At 38.0% G+C, this 15458-nt stretch overlaps 1 long non-coding RNA gene across 2 annotated transcripts; it reads right to left on the minus strand.

Moving 5' to 3' along the window:
* Positions 1-1262: 1262 nt before the first annotated feature.
* On the minus strand, positions 1263-14499 carry LOC127975341 (uncharacterized). 2 transcript variants are annotated; one of them, XR_008157503.1, is made up of 4 exons: positions 14412-14492; positions 6327-6400; positions 2573-2673; positions 1263-2485 (listed from the first exon to the last, which is right to left on the minus strand). It is a non-coding gene; the product is annotated as an uncharacterized LOC127975341 (long non-coding RNA). The 2 variants fall into 2 exon arrangements; XR_008157504.1 differs by lacking the exon at positions 6327-6400 and having other exon boundaries at positions 14412-14499.
* Positions 14500-15458: the final 959 nt, after the last annotated feature.

Raw genomic sequence — 15458 nt, forward strand, 5'->3', positions numbered from 1 at the left:
CTTTTGTGACATTATAAATGTCTCACTATCACTTTTCGGTCCATTTAATGCATCAGTTAAAATTTGTCTCCGAACTTTCAAACAATTTGCATTTGTAATGGTAAATAAAATGAAAGGTTAAAACGAAGAAAAACGGCAAAATACAGATATATTTTCTCTAGAAAAGTTGATAAGCCTATCAACAATGCATTAACAATAATGCCTATTGTTGGGCATATGAAATGATGATCATTTAAATAAATTTCAATATTAGATATTTGTATCTTTTGTATGCTACAACATTTTTGGTACCATATTAGGTCACCAATTAGTGTCAAATATAATTAACGAGAATCATTACTGTACTAAAACTCAAAATATCCAAATATTTTTTTTTTTAAAGAATACGATTCTATTTCCTAATTAAACCACTGATTCATACACTTGCATGTACACTACATGTAGTTGTGCGGTATAATTAATTATTCATGACGTGACAGAGAAATACTCCCACATGTGTCATATTTGAATGAGTCCTGCAGATAAACAGCAGCTGAAAACTCTTTCAAACTTGCTCTGAGAGCTGCTGGATTTTCAACAGTGTGAGATCTAAATGACCAAGGAGCCCTGCACTGCAGCAAGCACAATAACAGGCAAACACTCACAGCACAGCAGAGCAGACGGAACCAGGGATTCAGTGAGTACCGCGGGGGATTACAGACGGCCCTTCAAATTATATCAAATCGCACAGCTCAGGATCGGGCTTACGGCCGCCTCCGGGAGAGGTGTATATGACTGGAGCCAGAGCCAGTGGGTATGGAGAGAGAGAAAATCACCTCCAAATGAGTTTCTGAAATATCTATAGATAAATTGGATTTGAAAATCTTGACAGTGAGTGATCTGAGGCTGGATGAGGAGCAAGTCAAAGGTGGCAGTCATTCTTTCACTGCTTCTCATAAGCACGCACACTCACGTTTTGCTTTCTATCATAGTGGGGGCTTTCTATTGACTTCTATTGTTTTTTTTTTTAATGAGCTAATGGAATTTTACATCACTTAACCCTAAATCTCACACACAGAAATGTTTTTGCATTAGTTTAGAATGTTTGATGAGCCATTTTCCATTGTTTGGTCCCCACAACGTTCAATGCTCAATATGAACATTTGGTGACAAAATTCGCTCAGAATTACAGTAGAAACTTATACAGAAACCAACAACTTTCAGACATAGACCTTTGTAGAAAGAGTTTTACTAATACAGATGTACGACAAAATGAGAACAAACATTATTCAAAACCAGTATAAATAGAGGATGTCAAAGAGGTTTCTCCATAATTTTCTTTTCTCCTTCTTAAGGCTTTTGGATGCCACTCTTCTACTAATATATATATATATATATTTATTTATTTTTTTTATTTTTATTTTTATTTATTTTTTAAAGCATATAAAAGAATTGGATGCCTGTGCACATTAGACAAGACAAACCTTTCTCTAAACACGGGATGTTTGTGACAAATGCTCCAGGTTCATTTCTCAAATGGAAATTTGCAGAAACATCATGAGTGTGGGAGTTTTCTATTTTGTTTTTCGTTTGTCCTGGATCATCACAGCAATGATTCAAATGAGACTTCCTGAGACACACACAGGCATCACCCTAATGTGTTCCTTTCTGCCACATCTCTTTACAAAGACAGACCATTAAAGCTGATCACGGAGGCATGTCTAGCATCAGTTCAGTCTTTTTTATTTGCTCGAGGGAGGATGCCCTTCATTAAAATAACAACGGCTCATCTCATGCATATGGAAATGGAACTTTCACCATCTCCAGCACGGGGTCTGGCCTGTCCTAGTCTTATGAAGGACACGTCGCAGGATTAGGAGGAGGTCATAAGTTCATCCGCACGGCTCCATTGACGTATGCACAGCCTATTCCATCCCCAAATCCTAACCTTGAGCAATGTGACTGAAAAACGAAACGGCCTGGTCCCAAATTGGCAGTGAGAGTGAAACTTGCCCTTGGTTTTGAGCAGAGGACCCAAGATGTTGTATCATGCAAGTTGGTATGAACAATCAAAAGGGACAAAAAGTGAAACCCCTAATCCCTCAAAAGCCTTCGTGATCAAAACAGGCCTGTTGAAATCAATGTTCCCATGCACTTCAGACTGCCGCACTGTCATTTAATTCCCTACTATATCCTTATGTCTCAGTTGGATGAAAATGTTTGGTTGACGGGGATGAAGGGGCCTTGTGGAAGTGTGTCTCGCAAAGGGGTCAGCATAATAACAAGATTAGTGAATTTTAATTTAGATTGAACAGGGTTTGGAAGTGATCGAGCACCCCATGTTGTTCCCTCTGTACAAAGGAAGGACGTGCCGACATCAAACGGATATGAGAGTGACACGCTGTTCACCGCTGCACTTCATTAGTCTTAACAGCTGGGTAAATGCATCAGCTTTGACTCGTCTGCTCCATTGACTCCAGAGAATTAAAAAGGGATTCTTGTTGATCTGCATCATTTATATATTAGTGTCTAGCATCTTACGATCAAAACAGCATTTTCTGAGCATGAAAAAAAAAAAAAAAATTTTACTTACTTTTGATGTCTTCGGGATTTTGAGTCAACCATCATCTTGAAAGTGTCCTGCTGAAACAACTTCAGAGTTTTCTCCTTGCTTACGACATGAACAACAGTGTCCTGAAAGAAATAAAAAAAATTAATTAAATTATTAATACAGCGTTTTTTTTTTTTTTAAATGGGACTTTTAGTTGATGCTTTGAGGCCATTTATGCTACTGTACTTTAAAAAAAAAAACAGATGAAAATATTACACACAGTGCACAGTTAATATATCCAATAAAACTTTCTCAATCTTTTTTGACACAAAGGGCCCCGATTTGTCGAACACAATAATCAAAGACTCCCCGATATATACTAAATTTTTGTATTTCTGACATAATTATGAATGTTTTATTAATATTATTATTAACAGAAACTGGGAGTATTGATATAGTATATTTCATTATTGTTCACTGTGATTGTAAAAGTTTAAGAACTCAACATTCTTCGATTTTATCTTATAAAATTTCAATAACTGTAATAAATTATTTTAGATGTATGAATAATTTATATTTTGATTATGTTATTAACATTTTCATTTAGATTAAAGTAAAAAAAAAAAAAAAATCACTCTTGATTTACCAGGTTATTAGTTAACCCCTTCTGTTACTTGAAAAAGTAGTATAACTTGATGTATTAAAACAACAAACTAAAATAAAAAAAGATATAAAAAATAACAATTGTACATAAAAATTACTAAATACTAAAACTTTTAAATTAAAATAAAGACAGAAAATATAAAAATAAAAACTAAAAAATGTTAATAAAAACTATAATAGATCTAAATGTTACTAAAGTAACACATTTTTTAAATACTTTTATTCACCTTGAGGTCCACTTGGAAGTTTGCTGAGGCCCCCTAGTGGGCCCAGGGCCCTGGGTTAAATAACCAAGGCTTTAGAACAATATGTCCCTCCCCCTAAAACATTATAAACACCTGCCTTTAACAAACAACAGTAAATGGCAAATCATAGTTCAGTGTGCCTTTGGTAGCACTAATGCTCATAATATATTTTCTTTTCCCAGGTCATCAATTTGCTGCAAAGGAAGTGGCTAGAATTAATTCATTTCGAAAGTGACTTCATGGCTTTCGTCCACAGTACTTGTCAAACTAAAAGCTATTAGATATTTAAAAAGGCATTTGTGGTATCTTGACTGATATTAGCATAATATGAATGAATCAATGTATCAGCAAAAGCAAAAAAAATCCCTGAAAAACACTGTTAAAGTTCTTTTGGACTTCAGATTTCATTGACTCTCTAACATGGCAGTGGCAGTGATGATAATGCAATGCTGAGCACACATCAGCAGAACATTATGTATGTGCCAGATTTGCAGCAACTACCTTCAGTACACAAAACCTGATTAAATGTTCCCTCCAGGCCGCAGTAATGATCCGTCACCTTTTGTTATTCATATTCACTAAGGGTTCAGGGCTAAGCAGCTCCTTCTATCTCCACTTTGGGCTCCATTAATAATGTCTATCCACAGACATAAGTTCGGCATTTGGAAGTGACACATGGAGGTGCCCGCGAATGGTGCGCGATTTCAGACGGGGCCTGGTCGTGAGAGTATTAATGTCCATTTGTTTGTGTGTTTGTGTGACAAATGGACACATGTTATCTAGCATTTTTAGCAAAGGTCCAGATTGTCCACGCTAATGCTCAGATGCCCCCCCAAAGAAACGCAATGCACATAATTTCCATAATGTTGGAATGTAAAAACAATCAAATGAGCGGGCTGGATATAGGAAGGAGATGGCAGGAAGGAGGTGGTGAGGCTAAATTTCTCTTTCTCACTACAGCGATAAGGGTTGCTGCTGATTACCACTGATGGCGTCACACCTCTTTCAGCTTCTGCATTAAACCTCTGAATAGTAAAAGCGATTTATCCCAAATGATTTTTTGTGATGATGGCGTGTTGTCACTGAAAATGCTTTTTGACTCTGGACAGCCAAGCTAATTGGACCTAGAGGGATTTAGAAAGGTTCTGATGAGCTGAACTGAATGTGCTTGTTTTGTTGAAGTTGAAATTGGAAATTTCAAATAAAAGTAGGAACTAATATGCATAAAATGTAGTACTTGAAATTCAAAAGCGTATGCGTAAGATTCAGCCGACCCAACTTTAACATTCACCTGAAGCATTCAAATTTGGTTGAGTTGGGAGTTTGGGGTTTTCAAATTCATAATTGGTCAGTATAATTCAAAGCATGTCAACATTGGTGACAGTATCAAGGAAAAAGCATGTATTAAAAATATTTCTTTATCATTTCTTTTCTTTCTTTTTTGACAGTTAAAGACTTTTACATTAATGCCAAATGTGATTTCTATTTCAACTAAATGCTGTTCTTTTGGACCTTTATTCATCAAAGAATCCATTTCCATAAGCACCACAACGGTTTTCAACATTGATAATAATAAGAAACGTATATACTGGAACAATGGCGACTGGTTAATTTAAATTGTAATAAGATTTCACAGTATTAGAGTTTTTATATTTTCAATATAGAAATGTATAGTATGTGTATACATATACATATCCAGCTTCAAAGAATTACAATTCCTGTCTACTTTATCACAATTCTGCACAGAGTTCTCCAATCATTAATGTCATCACTGCCACCTTCCATCCAATACATTCTCAAAATCATCTTTCCTGGTTCAATACCTCCCCAGAACCCCAGCATGCAGACAATCAAGTGTTTTCTGAATCACTCGCCGTACCGCCTGATAAATTATTCAGCTGAATATAAGCAGACACTAAAAATTTAATGATTTGCCAAGTTGGATTCTGTAGAACAAACCGGAATATGAAGACAGGATCAATGTGGCCTGGATCTTAATATATTACTATAACAGCACAGCTGGGTTGTTTTAATAAAAGCCTTTTGAAATATTGGCCCATATAGGCAGATTTACTGATTTGTGATACTGTGAGCAGATGAAAAAACTTGGTTTGGAAGTGATATACGTTCTAAGGTGAAAGTTATGTTCCTATGAATACAAATGCATTAACAAGCTGTATATAAGACAGCCTGAATCGCCATAAAACTGCATAAATAAATAAACACTCAATCTTCCATTCATCATCTTGGAAATGAAAGGTAAATTTAGATTTAATATGGGGTTGAGATTCACACATCTTCTGAATCCACATATCAACACAGCCACACAAGGCAGCGTCAACTGGAGTGTGAAAAAACACTTAACACACACACACACACACACACACACACGCACACACACACACACACACACACACACTTTGTCACTTTTATACTTAGCTAAAGATATAAAGCACAGACAAGGCTTAAGCCTATTCCTAGACTGAAATGCAAGTCTGAGCTGTTTCAACTGAAAGAAACTTGCACTGATTTAAAAATATATCAGTGCATTGGTTTTGTCTCAAGATGCACAATAATGATGTTTTTTCTAAGGCATGTTAACAAAAATGACTTAAATGTCCTATAATTGACTATGGCCTAACCCTGGCTTAATCTAAGCCTTGTCTGTAAAACCAGGCCCTAATATGTTGTACAAATCCACAAAGTCCTTTTCCACTTTGGTTGTACTCTTAAGTTGCACAGTAGTGAACATTTATATGACAAATGTAGCAAGAATGCAAAATTATAAAATAAAGAAACACACACACACACACACACACACACAAAGAGAGAGAACATGATGACTTCAGACATCTCAGATCAGATTTAAATGTTTAATGGTTGTTAACCTGCTAAAAATCTCCTGCTTCATTGGTTGTGTTGTGCCAAACTTCCACCCGATCTAAAGACCCAGGAGGACATTCTGGAGGACAAAAAGTCCAAATTCAAGATAGTTCTTGAGATATAAAACCACAGGGAATTTCTGTTAATCCTACCTATGACTTTTCATCTATTCTGTGTGGAATTTTAATACAGTGTTCAACAGTGAGTCTCAACTGAAGGGTCACAGGTGCCATGGGTCATAAATGTAAAAAAATAATATATATATATATATATATATATAAAAGGGAAAAAAATCCAGTGACAATTAATGGTCCTAAATGAAAAAGCATATTTTAGACACTAGTTGCAGGTCAAATTGGATAATTTTTGGGACACCTTTATTAAAATAAAAATAAGAAGAGGAATATTAAGATAAAAAATAAAAGTAAATACAGCCCAGACATTGTAAATATGAGCGCACTTGCAATTCATTCATCTACAAGAGAAAGGAATTGGATTACAGATCTTTTTTTTTTTTTTTTTGTAAAGCAGAGCAGGGAAATATCATAATACTGATAAAGCGAAAGGTCTGAACTGAGGAATCTGGTCCTTAAGTCTGTGGTATTGGAAATCTATGCCTTTTCTTTACACAAATTTACCTGCAAATCTCTACTTCCCCCAAATGGTATTGAGACACGAGAGAACACTTGCACAAAATTTGCCATATAATAATCAGTTCTGCAAGTTTTCCACACAGGTTTGATTGATATGCCCCTTTGTTTTCCCTGTCCAATCCCTTTCTTCCTTTTTTTTATGAAAACCACCAATATCACAGGAGCCTGATTGCTAACAATACACTGTTTATTGCCAATGATGTCACTTCCCCTCACCTTACACGAGTAATTACACAGAGGTGCAAATCAAGCAATAACTGCACTGTGAAACAGCCTGCAGCCCTGCGTGAATCAATGGCTGATTTTTGTAAACCTAACACGTAGCTCCAGAGTCAATTACAGAAAGGACAAGACATGTGCCCACCCTCAAGAGCCTGGCTTTCAGACCATAATCCACTTTACATTCCCTCCTCTGTCCAAAAACAACACCAAAGTCTCTCCTCCGCACAACAACACAATGACTGTGCAAAAGCAAATGCTGTTGACGCCATGAAAAATGGCCTTGCTCATCTTTATATACTAATAAGGGTGTTTGCACTTGCATTCTTTGTATTCAAGCTTGTGCTTTGTTTTGAAAGCTTATGCTATGTTAATATAATTGTGAATGCAGAACAGATTTGGTCAACACTCTTAGCAGCAAGAAACAGCTGACAAATAAGTGCTGAGAGCAAGAACACTATTCTAGACCTGCAAGTCAACACTCACTGTGAATCAATAAGAGAAAACAGAGCTCAATTTTCCCATTTATTACTCCAAGAGGCGATAAATTACTGAACAGCACTCCACGCCACGGCTAATAAGTTCAAAACAGGGGAGTTAGCAACTTTCCAGGGCATTATAATATTCTATTTCCAATCCCAGCTATTGACATAATTGGGCAGCTGAACGCTGCGGTGACTAAAGCAATCCACACTCTGCTCAGTGCCGTGTCAGCCAAACAGCGTGTAAAGAGACTTAAAGTAATAAGGTCTCCTGTGCATTCAACCTGTGAGAGAGGTGCGGTGCCCTAGGATCCGTCGTTTTGAGCTTCACAGGAAGCGGCACTACAGAGTTAAATTACTGTGTGTGTTGAATGACCAATTCACAATGAGGAGTTTTGGTCAACCTCTTAAGAAAATGAATGCAGTGGAGTCTCTGAATCATAGGCACCTTGCAAATGGGTACTGAGGTTCTTTGCTCAAGTCCAATATTATACAGTAAGGTGTAGAAATTATTTTCTCCAGGAAATTGTTAGTAAATTTCATAAACAATTTCAAATAATTACGAGTAACATTAAAATAAATGTGAAATTTTGAAGCAGAAATACTGGAATTGTCTTATATATATAATAAACAATACATTTTTTCTAGAATGTACTTTTTTTTTTTTTTAAGTTGTAAATAAAATGATAAGGTATTGGAGTACATTTTACAAGAAAATATTATTTCAGTCTTTAATTCAATGTGAAAATTGCCATTTCTTTGTCATTATTTGCGAATTTTATCAGCAATTTAAGTGAAAATTGTTTATTTTTTTCTACCGCCTGTCCCTGTCAAGAGAAGAAAGTGCAGAGGCCAGGGGATTGATTTGGACTGTTTCTTTCTGTCTGTCGTTCCTTCTGACCCTCTCGCTCTTCCTCCATGCCCTGTCATTATGTACAGAGCAAGAAATGTCACAGTGAGGCACTGATGTCAGAGTGGTACAGTCCCCTCCTGAGGATTAAATTAAGCATTCAGACCAAAGAAAGACAGCGAATGACTCTTTTAGTACTACTGTAGACATGATACAAGACTGTATAGACCACCCAGTCACATTGGTAGATGTGGTTTTCTTTTTTTGTCCCCCTCTTCTGAACTTAAATCTACCTCTGAAATGACCCTCAATTCTGAGATGATCAGCTCTGAATTTGATTTTTCTTTTTTTTTGATCCCTTTCAAATTCAATGTGAACCAAGCTACATTTCGACTACATTTCGAGCTACATTTCGACCATGACATCAGTGTTCAAGAATGCAACTCATATCATACTAGAATTTTACGTATTTAGAGAAAATTGTTATTGGGTGGTTGCCAGGATGTTGCTACACGGTTGTTAAGGTGTTTTGAGTGGTATTTATCATATTTGTATGTGGTTGCTAGCCTAGCAATGCTAGGTGGTTTGTAAGTGGATTTAACTCATGTTGGAAATATCATTACATTTAGTCATTTAGCAGATGCTTTGAATTAAATGCGAACCTCAAGCTTCTCTTTAAGCCCTGAGTTTCCAAGTTGGTGAGACTGTATATTGATGGTAAATTACTTGAAATTAATTACAAATATATATATATATATATATATTGTGACGAGTCAGCTGCCTCCTCCCTGATTATCACCGGCACCCCGTCCTAAATCGCCGCCCTTCACCAGGCTCCCGACTGGAGTGGGTGTGTGAGAGGAGGGGCGCTAGGCGAGTCAGGGCTGGCGGCGTGTGATGGGGCACACCTGAAGGAAGTGGAGCCTCATTACCGCCGCTGTTTAAAAGCCCAACGCGCCTCTCCTCAGGAGACCGGTCTCTTCCCCGTGCATGCACACTGGTGTCCTCGTGGGTCCAGGAAGGGTGCGTTGAGGGACTCCCGCGCCACCAAGACGTGAGCTGCCGGACCCGCGATCCGGATGGGAACCGCACCCGTATACACGGCCGACGGGCCAGGATGCCGGGCCATCCATCCCCTACCAGCGCCGCGGCCAACGAGAGAGACGCGGCCGCTAGGAGAAGCCGCCGCCCCTCGCGCCCCGGACCAAGGAGGGGAGCGCGTGCGGCCGCCGGACTCCACCCCTTGCCTGGACCCTTCCTTGATGAACACTGCCCGACCTACACAAATCCCGCAGCACGACGAGGACACCAGATTCCCTGTTATTTTGGACACTTTCCCCCTTTGGCCACTTTTATTCCCTTTGTTTTATGATTTCTGTTAATAAAAGCCTCTCCGAGGCCTGACGCCACGCCCACTGTGTCTGTCTTGTGCTCCTCCCGTGACACTGGTGGAGAATGCGGGCAAGGCGGAGCCTAGACAGCGCAGTTGGGAAACGTCTGGTGACGTCACTCCCTCTCGCTTGCAAACGTTCATGAGAACCCGGACTGGGACAGAGGAAAACCGGGGACAGCCTCCCAGCCACAAAAGGGTAAGTGACTTCTGTTATCGTCATTTTGCCCTGTGGTTGGTTGAGGCTGTCACTAAAACCCGGTTTCTCTGTCCCTGTTCCGGCGCGCTGCGAGAGGGAGGACTGCCCGGAGAGGAATCCCCGCCCACTCCGACCGTTTGGAGTCTGGTTGGGGATGGTAGCACTCCCGTGTGGGTGGCGCCCTGGGGACGGGGATGCCGCTTGGGAGGGGGAATGTGACGAGTCAGCTGCCTCCTCCCTGATTATCACCGGCACCCCGTCCTAAATCGCCGCCCTTCACCAGGCTCCCGACTGGAGTGGGTGTGTGAGAGGAGGGGCGCTAGGCGAGTCAGGGCTGGCGGCGTGTGATGGGGCACACCTGAAGGAAGTGGAGCCTCATTACCGCCGCTGTTTAAAAGCCCAACGCGCCTCTCCTCAGGAGACCGGTCTCTTCCCCGTGCATGCACACTGGTGTCCTCGTGGGTCCAGGAAGGGTGCGTTGAGGGACTCCCGCGCCACCAAGACGTGAGCTGCCGGACCCGCGATCCGGATGGGAACCGCACCCGTATACACGGCCGACGGGCCAGGATGCCGGGCCGTCCATCCCCTACCAGCGCCGCGGCCAACGAGAGAGACGCGGCCGCTAGGAGAAGCCGCCGCCCCTCGCGCCCCGGACCAAGGAGGGGAGCGCGTGCGGCCGCCGGACTCCGCCCCTTGCCTGGACCCTTCCTTGATGAACACTGCCCGACCTACACAAATCCCGCAGCACGACGAGGACACCAGATTCCCTGTTATTTTGGACACTTTCCCCCTTTGGCCACTTTTATTCCCTTTGTTTTATGATTTCTGTTAATAAAAGCCTCTCCGAGGCCTGACGCCACGCCCACTGTGTCTGTCTTGTGCTCCTCCCGTGACTATATATATATTTATATTTATTTACAATAAAACTAGATGCACATATTACAACAGTACTGCATAATTAATCTTACTTTTGTACAATATGATAGAATATAATAATAATATCATTAATATAATAAGCAAAAATACATATAAAATACATTATTCATAATTTTGTAGAAATCTTACTGTATTTATTGTGATCAACTTTATTAATTAATGCTGTTCTACACTCGCAAGACACTATTTTAATATAATAGTAAAAAAAAACTATTTTTTTTGTAGAAAAGATACAGTACAACACCATTTTACTCCAAACAAAGTAATCTGAATGCACTTGATTATATAAAAATGTGATTTCTTAACTCATAAATATGAACATCCTAGGAGGACTTGAAGTCAGAAGAGCCAATCTCCCAAGTCTCTATAATATTCTGGTCCTTAAAAATGGCCTGAGTTGTTTATTTTGATTTAAATCTAGGGGATTTTTTTCTGTTTTATCATTCAGTCAGCAAAAATATGTACATCTGATTTTTTAGAAGTAATAAAACACCCCTCATCCACAAGTCACATGATTTGGCATTGTTTGCACACATATACATACATATATACATATATATATTGTGGGATAAGTTTAGTCATTTTGTAAACCCCTAACCCTATAATACCATAATATGTATTTATGTCGGAAAATCAGAAAGCAGAGTAAGGTGAAAAGTGACAGGTTGTCCAATCTGTCAGTTCCTCTTTTCTCTTCTATTGACAACTGCAAATGCATGGAAATGGCTGTGCTTTGGCACCCTTTCTGACATGTGACAAAGACACCATACGCAAAGTATTCTCGCCCTTTGGGAATGAGAGATCATTTTTGCACCTGTTCGCCACAGGACTTGTGGGGGAGGAAGGCACAGAAGGAGAGAGAGTGAAAAAAGGGAAAATAGAACAGAGGAAGAGAAGGAGCGATAATTTGAGACGAGAAGCAGGCATGACAACAGGTTACGGGGAATAAGCAAAAGGTGCTGATATCTTAATGGTTCAGTAAATTGGCTGTTTGCTACACATCAGCCCAGAGACAGACACTCAGCACCATAGGGCCTCCCAAAAAACACAGCAGAACAACAGAGAATTTCCTAATTATGAGCTGATTGCTCTGACAGCAATCCGTGCTCTGATTGCAGCTGGAATAGATTATACAATCCTCTATTTATGGTTAAAGGGCTTGGGCTATTTCAGGCTTGATTCCTTCTTTCTCCAATACAGATAAGGTCTCTCTAACTGTGCTTGGCAAAGATCACTCTAGATGGCATCTTTGGTAATATCCACATTTTGTGTTGCTTTCTCTCTCTCTCTCTCTCTGTTTTTGAGTTATTAATGTAAACAGTCCTTTGTTTTGACAGCTCCACTAATGAAACCCTATAAGAAAAAGTGTTTGAATTATTAAATTAACATAGAATTAGAATTTATGAGCATTATGTTGAAGAATGCATCCAGAAAGCCCTGCATCATTGATTCTCATCCTTTTTTGTCTCTTAGGCCACTCACTGTCAAATATAATATTTAAAGCCCCCCCCCCCCCAGATACTTCTACTATAAATGGAAAACTGACATACTTTTTAATTTACAGAAACCAATGGGGATATTTAAAACATAATTTAATTTTTTTGAATTACACAAAGAAGTAAAATAATTATTACATTTTAAACTAAATAATTTGCATGACTAAATTCTACTATAATGACAAAGATGAAATACCTTTTCAGACTTTTTAATTTACAGAAATGATTTTCAATTTATAAAGAAATACTTTAATTATATTATTATACTTTATATTATTATTATTAAACGATTTGTACCCAATAATATATTTTAGAGCTTGACAGAATCTAGCCTACATTAAATGTACATTTCATTTGTATATATTAAAAATTATAATCATAAATTTTTTTTTTTTAAATCACTTTAAAAATTCTGCTCACAGCTTAAGTGTGAACTGTACAAAGACCTTCACATGGTGTTCTACAACATAAATGACATTCAGTCATACCTCAAATGTGAATTTTGGGTTGTGTTTTTATAGCCCAACTATCGCAAGAATGTGGGATTATGTGCCTGATGAAGTTGGAACTTGTGTCCTTATGTTGGAACTTAGATCACCTATTTCATAAATTGCTTTAAAAAAAAATTATTAGAAATCATTAGACAATCCAGAGGGAACCCACAAAGAATTAGCCTTCCAGGCCCTATAAACTGACGTCATTTACAGGAAAGCAGTTTTAATTTTTTTTTTTTAATTAGTGACAGAAATTACATACTTCAGCTTTAAATCGAATTATCTTAATAAAAGTGACTTAAATGGTCCCGTAGTGCACTCTGGTGGCTTTGTCGTCATTCATGAGTGTATTAGCTTGGTCTGATGTATAAAAAGCAAAGCACAATTAGTTTTCTCTCTCACAGTTCACTACATTAACATTAGTCTGTTTAGATCTGTTACTGTTCTCTTGGTCTGTCTTTGCCATGCAAGTAAGTGAAGTGTCCATTATTCCTCCTTCAGTGGCTTCAACTCATGAGCTCCTCACTGGCCTGACAATTAACATGAATTATCTTCACTTCCAGACAATCAATTAAGAGAATTATTGAACTCCTCCGAAACCTTATCGCCTCTGCCCAGCAGGACAGCACAGTGAAGATAGATCGCAGGTTATGAAACCAAGACTGACTCATCACATGAGAATTTGCTTTGCATACTACCACATGGGCCTGCAGTCCCTCTGTCACAATGTTTAGAAATAGGCTGCCCGAAACATCCTTAAACTAAAGCTTTATGTAATAAACTAAAGGGACTGCTAAATGGACTGCAGGTCCTCTGCAACAAAAGCCAACCTAATGGTGTGAAATTCTATCTATTACACAATTTCCCCAGTGACTACACAGCATTTTTAATACCGTATCTTATATTAACTGGATTAGATGCAAACATTAACAATATTTAATAATTTGTGCAGTCACAAAAGCGGGTTAGCTGTGTCTTGGAATAACCTGACATCCATTCAGTCACAAACAAACACACTTTTGTCATCAAAGTCGTGTGTGCCATCATGCTTCATCCAACATCCGAAAAATGACCATTTTCTGCCATCTAGTGTTACATATAAATCAATCTGAGTTGGTGAATCATTTGTGATACCATATTGCCCTCTTAAGGATGTTCATAAACTCAACAACGGACATAGGCTAGATATTTACTCTTTTATCGTCTTGTCTAGTCTCATGATCATCAGTTACTAACAGACTTAAACAGATAAACAATTTCCTCTGGATTTAATATGTCACGGTTTTGGATATATTACCGGCAAAAACATATGCCTTTCTTATTTTTTTTTATTTATTTATTTTTAACAAAATGAAAACCAAAAGTACTCACCAAATGTAAGATATTTATAGATAAAACGAAGTATGGACATCCAATCGCGTGTTTTCCGTCCCTTCATACGCGTCCCACAGTGATCAAGAGTCATTAAGGCTTAATGAGAAACAGATGTCTGCAATTTTGGTGGGGACTTTTATTTTGCATGAAATATGAACGCCTCGTCCAAAACCACGCATAGACTGTATTAAAAAGTCCAGAAAGGACTTTGAAAAGTCCAAAACCAGGAAGAAATGCATTAGAATGGATAAAAAGAGTACAGATGACTTGCTTTCCTGCCATCCAACATCTAGCATATCGGAGTTATTCTGACAACCTAGCAGTAAACATTTTATCATAACAAGGTAAAACATAGATTTAAATCACCAAAATAGAATAAATGCAATACAATATAATCGATAACACGTATAACAAAAATGCAATAAACATACTCTGAACCATATTTAATTAACAAAATATATAATTTATTTGTTTAATTTACTGTTGCAAATCAAGGAATATGTAAGGACAGATAAAGACATCTGAAAAAAAAACAGTTACAAATAACAACATAAAGGTAGCTATATATTTTGGACAATATTATGAATCAGATTTTTTTTTAATTAAGATCAAAATATATTTTAAAATAAATGAATTCACAAAATGAATATGAACAATAAAACGGATTTAAAGTATCAAATTAATATAAATACATTGTGCTAATAAATAAACGTATAGTAAAAAATTAACACTATATTTAATAAACAACTATGTAACTTATTTCACATTAGTTTAATTTACAGTTAATGTGAATGATCCACTGTCATGCAAACCCAGAAATACATAAGGACAGGTAACATAAAAGCATATTGTACTTTCATAAGAAACTTGCTACGCATTAGTTTAATCTGATATCAATGCCGTTACAATTTAATTATCATTTAATTAAACATGTCAGGCCCATAGAAATGTTTATTTCCCCCTCATTCTTGCAACGTGAACGGTCTATGTGCAGCAGCATCATGTAGTTCACCAAGTTCAGAATCTAGTGATTAGAATAAGAGG

Source organism: Carassius gibelio, chromosome A4 (assembly GCF_023724105.1).
Source record: "Carassius gibelio isolate Cgi1373 ecotype wild population from Czech Republic chromosome A4, carGib1.2-hapl.c, whole genome shotgun sequence".
In the NCBI taxonomy this organism is placed as follows: domain Eukaryota; kingdom Metazoa; phylum Chordata; class Actinopteri; order Cypriniformes; family Cyprinidae; genus Carassius; species Carassius gibelio.